At 76.0% G+C, this 6,000-nt stretch overlaps 4 non-coding genes across 4 annotated transcripts; all 4 read left to right on the top strand.

Moving 5' to 3' along the window:
• The first annotated feature begins 205 nt into the window (after nucleotides 1-205).
• On the top strand, nucleotides 206-324 carry LOC140597061 (5S ribosomal RNA). The gene has a single exon (XR_011998928.1). It is a non-coding gene; the product is annotated as a 5S ribosomal RNA (ribosomal RNA).
• A 1,666-nt stretch (nucleotides 325-1,990) lies between these two features.
• On the top strand, nucleotides 1,991-2,109 carry LOC140597060 (5S ribosomal RNA). Its single transcript, XR_011998927.1, has one exon. It is a non-coding gene; the product is annotated as a 5S ribosomal RNA (ribosomal RNA).
• A 1,652-nt stretch (nucleotides 2,110-3,761) lies between these two features.
• On the top strand, nucleotides 3,762-3,880 carry LOC140597059 (5S ribosomal RNA). The gene has a single exon (XR_011998926.1). It is a non-coding gene; the product is annotated as a 5S ribosomal RNA (ribosomal RNA).
• A 1,666-nt stretch (nucleotides 3,881-5,546) lies between these two features.
• Nucleotides 5,547-5,665, top strand: LOC140597058 (5S ribosomal RNA). Its single transcript, XR_011998925.1, has one exon. It is a non-coding gene; the product is annotated as a 5S ribosomal RNA (ribosomal RNA).
• Nucleotides 5,666-6,000: the final 335 nt, after the last annotated feature.

The following is a 6,000-nucleotide window of genomic DNA, read 5'->3' as shown; positions in this document are numbered from 1 at the left end:
ACCCCCCCCGCCCGGCCCGGGGCAGGCGCCCTCCGCCACCCCGGGCGCGGCGCGGGAGGCGGTCAGTCAATCAATCAGTCGGGCCGGCAGGCGAGCATGCAGGCGGGCTGGCGCGATCGGGCGGGCGGAGGGCTGAGGAGCGGCGGGCGCCTGGCCCGGAGAGGCGCAGAGCAGGCTCTTGGGGCGCCCAGCGGCAGCCGCGGACGTCTACGGCCATACCACCCTGAACGCGCCCGATCTCGTCTGATCTCGGAAGCTAAGCAGGGTCGGGCCTGGTTAGTACTTGGATGGGAGACCGCCTGGGAATACCGGGTGCTGTAGGCTTTTTTTCCTCGGCCTTTTGCCTGCCTTCCTGTCTGTCCCTTGGCCGCCAACGCCCCCTCGACCAACGCGGCGGCGGCGGCGGCGGCGGCGGCGGCGGCGGCGGCGGCGGCGGCGCCCCCCTCCGGGCGACCCGTGGCATGGCCCCCGCCCCGCCGGAAGCACCGCAGGGCGCCGCGGAGCACCGAGGGCGCCGGCTGCACGGGCAGGAGGCCACACACATGCACCACCTCCTCTTCCTCTCAAGCCCTTCACCCTCGCAGCCCGCCCTTCAAGCACACCCACCCACGTCCTAGCCGGCCGCGCGTCCCAGGGCGCCGCGGGGGCCCGAAGGCGGCCGACGGAGGGGACGGGGCGACAGCAGGAACCTCGGGGCCGGGGCGGGGAGGGGGCGGTCGCTGGGGGGAGCCGGGCGGGGGCTGGATCCCGTCTCCGCAGGCCTGCGAGCCCCTCCGGGGGGCCGGGGCGGGGCTTTGGGGGCCGGGGCCGGGGCGGGGCTTTGGGGGCCGGGGCCGGGGCCGGGGCCCTCCTCGCCCCGCCCCAATCTCCGCCCCCAGGCCCGCCCCCAGCCCCTAGCAATTCCCTGGCACCGCCCCCAGCCTCCAAGCCACCCAGCCACCCGCAACCCCCCCCACCTTCGGCCCGGGCCCGCCTGCACCTTCTCTCCGAAGGACATGCCCTGCCTCCCCCGCGGACCACCGTCCCTTCGGCCCTCAGCCACGACGTCCACGCTCCGCGGGCCCGGGACACCAGATGGCCCGACCGCCCGGGGCCTCAGGCCCCGTTGGCACCGGGCTGCGCGCTCCGCGGCCCCGCAACAGCCAAGGCCACAGCGACGCGGGGGCGGCCGGCACCCATGCCGAAAAGGGCCGCGCGCAACACAGCAAGAGACACAAGAGAGACTCGCTCCGCGCCTGGGCGTGGGCGCCGCGCACGCAACACAGGCACACGGTCCCGCGGCGGTTCGGCTGATGGGCAGGAATGGGGGCAGAACGGCATCCCTGACACCGTGGCTGCAGGGCCCGCGGCTGCCAGGGCTCCTAAGGCAGCTCCAGGGCCTGCGCCCCTCCGGCGGGGTGGCTGCCTCGCCCCCACAGGCCTTGTGGCCCAGCTCCGAGTGCCCGTGTCCCTCCGTCTGTGTGTGTGTGTGTGTGTGTGTCTGTCTGTCTGTCGTGGGCACCTGTGTCTGTGTCCCTGCCTGTCCGAGGATGGGGTCCGGCGGCGCGGGCGGCCCCGGCTTGGCTTTGAGCCAGGCCGGCTGAAGAACAGGAGAGGCCAGGGGTCGTCCGGAGCCGGCCGGCGCCGGCCCGCGGCACCCCCCCAGCCAGTGAGCGGTCCGAGGTGGGGCGGCGTGCCATCCGGGGAGCCGAGCGGCGGCGACGCGCCCGCCAGGCCGGGGACGGGAGCGCGCCCGGGCTCCGGCGACAGCCTCCGCTCCGGGGTGCGGGAGGCGTCTTGGCCCCCACCCCCCCCGCCCGGCCCGGGGCAGGCGCCCTCCGCCACCCCGGGCGCGGCGCGGGAGGCGGTCAGTCAATCAATCAGTCGGGCCGGCAGGCGAGCATGCAGGCGGGCTGGCGCGATCGGGCGGGCGGAGGGCTGAGGAGCGGCGGGCGCCTGGCCCGGAGAGGCGCAGAGCAGGCTCTTGGGGCGCCCAGCGGCAGCCGCGGACGTCTACGGCCATACCACCCTGAACGCGCCCGATCTCGTCTGATCTCGGAAGCTAAGCAGGGTCGGGCCTGGTTAGTACTTGGATGGGAGACCGCCTGGGAATACCGGGTGCTGTAGGCTTTTTTTCCTCGGCCTTTTGCCTGCCTTCCTGTCTGTCCCTTGGCCGCCAACGCCCCCTCGACCAACGCGGCGGCGGCGGCGGCGGCGGCGGCGGCGGCGGCGCCCCCCTCCGGGCGACCCGTGGCATGGCCCCCGCCCCGCCGGAAGCACCGCAGGGCGCCGCGGAGCACCGAGGGCGCCGGCTGCACGGGCAGGAGGCCACACACATGCACCACCTCCTCTTCCTCTCAAGCCCTTCACCCTCGCAGCCCGCCCTTCAAGCACACCCACCCACGTCCTAGCCGGCCGCGCGTCCCAGGGCGCCGCGGGGGCCCGAAGGCGGCCGACGGAGGGGACGGGGCGACAGCAGGAACCTCGGGGCCGGGGCGGGGAGGGGGCGGTCGCTGGGGGGAGCCGGGCGGGGGCTGGATCCCGTCTCCGCAGGCCTGCGAGCCCCTCCGGGGGGCCGGGGCGGGGCTTTGGGGGCCGGGGCCGGGGCGGGGCTTTGGGGGCCGGGGCCGGGGCCGGGGCCCTCCTCGCCCCGCCCCAATCTCCGCCCCCAGGCCCGCCCCCAGCCCCTAGCAATTCCCTGGCACCGCCCCCAGCCTCCAAGCCACCCAGCCACCCGCAACCCCCCCCACCTTCGGCCCGGGCCCGCCTGCACCTTCTCTCCGAAGGACATGCCCTGCCTCCCCCGCGGACCACCGTCCCTTCGGCCCTCAGCCACGACGTCCACGCTCCGCGGGCCCGGGACACCAGATGGCCCGACCGCCCGGGGCCTCAGGCCCCGTTGGCACCGGGCTGCGCGCTCCGCGGCCCCGCAACAGCCAAGGCCACAGCGACGCGGGGGCGGCCGGCACCCATGCCGAAAAGGGCCGCGCGCAACACAGCAAGAGACACAAGAGAGACTCGCTCCGCGCCTGGGCGTGGGCGCCGCGCACGCAACACAGGCACACGGTCCCGCGGCGGTTCGGCTGATGGGCAGGAATGGGGGCAGAACGGCATCCCTGACACCGTGGCTGCAGGGCCCGCGGCTGCCAGGGCTCCTAAGGCAGCTCCAGGGCCTGCGCCCCTCCGGCGGGGTGGCTGCCTCGCCCCCACAGGCCTTGTGGCCCAGCTCCGAGTGCCCGTGTCCCTCCGTCTGTGTGTGTGTGTGTGTGTGTCTGTCTGTCTGTCGTGGGCACCTGTGTCTGTGTCCCTGCCTGTCCGAGGATGGGGTCCGGCGGCGCGGGCGGCCCCGGCTTGGCTTTGAGCCAGGCCGGCTGAAGAACAGGAGAGGCCAGGGGTCGTCCGGAGCCGGCCGGCGCCGGCCCGCGGCACCCCCCCAGCCAGTGAGCGGTCCGAGGTGGGGCGGCGTGCCATCCGGGGAGCCGAGCGGCGGCGACGCGCCCGCCAGGCCGGGGACGGGAGCGCGCCCGGGCTCCGGCGACAGCCTCCGCTCCGGGGTGCGGGAGGCGTCTTGGCCCCCACCCCCCCCGCCCGGCCCGGGGCAGGCGCCCTCCGCCACCCCGGGCGCGGCGCGGGAGGCGGTCAGTCAATCAATCAGTCGGGCCGGCAGGCGAGCATGCAGGCGGGCTGGCGCGATCGGGCGGGCGGAGGGCTGAGGAGCGGCGGGCGCCTGGCCCGGAGAGGCGCAGAGCAGGCTCTTGGGGCGCCCAGCGGCAGCCGCGGACGTCTACGGCCATACCACCCTGAACGCGCCCGATCTCGTCTGATCTCGGAAGCTAAGCAGGGTCGGGCCTGGTTAGTACTTGGATGGGAGACCGCCTGGGAATACCGGGTGCTGTAGGCTTTTTTTCCTCGGCCTTTTGCCTGCCTTCCTGTCTGTCCCTTGGCCGCCAACGCCCCCTCGACCAACGCGGCGGCGGCGGCGGCGGCGGCGGCGGCGGCGGCGGCGGCGGCGGCGCCCCCCTCCGGGCGACCCGTGGCATGGCCCCCGCCCCGCCGGAAGCACCGCAGGGCGCCGCGGAGCACCGAGGGCGCCGGCTGCACGGGCAGGAGGCCACACACATGCACCACCTCCTCTTCCTCTCAAGCCCTTCACCCTCGCAGCCCGCCCTTCAAGCACACCCACCCACGTCCTAGCCGGCCGCGCGTCCCAGGGCGCCGCGGGGGCCCGAAGGCGGCCGACGGAGGGGACGGGGCGACAGCAGGAACCTCGGGGCCGGGGCGGGGAGGGGGCGGTCGCTGGGGGGAGCCGGGCGGGGGCTGGATCCCGTCTCCGCAGGCCTGCGAGCCCCTCCGGGGGGCCGGGGCGGGGCTTTGGGGGCCGGGGCCGGGGCGGGGCTTTGGGGGCCGGGGCCGGGGCCGGGGCCCTCCTCGCCCCGCCCCAATCTCCGCCCCCAGGCCCGCCCCCAGCCCCTAGCAATTCCCTGGCACCGCCCCCAGCCTCCAAGCCACCCAGCCACCCGCAACCCCCCCCACCTTCGGCCCGGGCCCGCCTGCACCTTCTCTCCGAAGGACATGCCCTGCCTCCCCCGCGGACCACCGTCCCTTCGGCCCTCAGCCACGACGTCCACGCTCCGCGGGCCCGGGACACCAGATGGCCCGACCGCCCGGGGCCTCAGGCCCCGTTGGCACCGGGCTGCGCGCTCCGCGGCCCCGCAACAGCCAAGGCCACAGCGACGCGGGGGCGGCCGGCACCCATGCCGAAAAGGGCCGCGCGCAACACAGCAAGAGACACAAGAGAGACTCGCTCCGCGCCTGGGCGTGGGCGCCGCGCACGCAACACAGGCACACGGTCCCGCGGCGGTTCGGCTGATGGGCAGGAATGGGGGCAGAACGGCATCCCTGACACCGTGGCTGCAGGGCCCGCGGCTGCCAGGGCTCCTAAGGCAGCTCCAGGGCCTGCGCCCCTCCGGCGGGGTGGCTGCCTCGCCCCCACAGGCCTTGTGGCCCAGCTCCGAGTGCCCGTGTCCCTCCGTCTGTGTGTGTGTGTGTGTGTGTGTCTGTCTGTCTGTCGTGGGCACCTGTGTCTGTGTCCCTGCCTGTCCGAGGATGGGGTCCGGCGGCGCGGGCGGCCCCGGCTTGGCTTTGAGCCAGGCCGGCTGAAGAACAGGAGAGGCCAGGGGTCGTCCGGAGCCGGCCGGCGCCGGCCCGCGGCACCCCCCCAGCCAGTGAGCGGTCCGAGGTGGGGCGGCGTGCCATCCGGGGAGCCGAGCGGCGGCGACGCGCCCGCCAGGCCGGGGACGGGAGCGCGCCCGGGCTCCGGCGACAGCCTCCGCTCCGGGGTGCGGGAGGCGTCTTGGCCCCCACCCCCCCCGCCCGGCCCGGGGCAGGCGCCCTCCGCCACCCCGGGCGCGGCGCGGGAGGCGGTCAGTCAATCAATCAGTCGGGCCGGCAGGCGAGCATGCAGGCGGGCTGGCGCGATCGGGCGGGCGGAGGGCTGAGGAGCGGCGGGCGCCTGGCCCGGAGAGGCGCAGAGCAGGCTCTTGGGGCGCCCAGCGGCAGCCGCGGACGTCTACGGCCATACCACCCTGAACGCGCCCGATCTCGTCTGATCTCGGAAGCTAAGCAGGGTCGGGCCTGGTTAGTACTTGGATGGGAGACCGCCTGGGAATACCGGGTGCTGTAGGCTTTTTTTCCTCGGCCTTTTGCCTGCCTTCCTGTCTGTCCCTTGGCCGCCAACGCCCCCTCGACCAACGCGGCGGCGGCGGCGGCGGCGGCGGCGGCGGCGGCGGCGGCGGCGGCGCCCCCCTCCGGGCGACCCGTGGCATGGCCCCCGCCCCGCCGGAAGCACCGCAGGGCGCCGCGGAGCACCGAGGGCGCCGGCTGCACGGGCAGGAGGCCACACACATGCACCACCTCCTCTTCCTCTCAAGCCCTTCACCCTCGCAGCCCGCCCTTCAAGCACACCCACCCACGTCCTAGCCGGCCGCGCGTCCCAGGGCGCCGCGGGGGCCCGAAGGCGGC

This window comes from Vulpes vulpes, unplaced genomic scaffold (assembly GCF_048418805.1).
Source record: "Vulpes vulpes isolate BD-2025 unplaced genomic scaffold, VulVul3 u000000748, whole genome shotgun sequence".
Classification (NCBI taxonomy): Eukaryota; Metazoa; Chordata; class Mammalia; order Carnivora; family Canidae; genus Vulpes; species Vulpes vulpes.
This window is presented reverse-complemented; position numbering and strand designations above follow the sequence as displayed.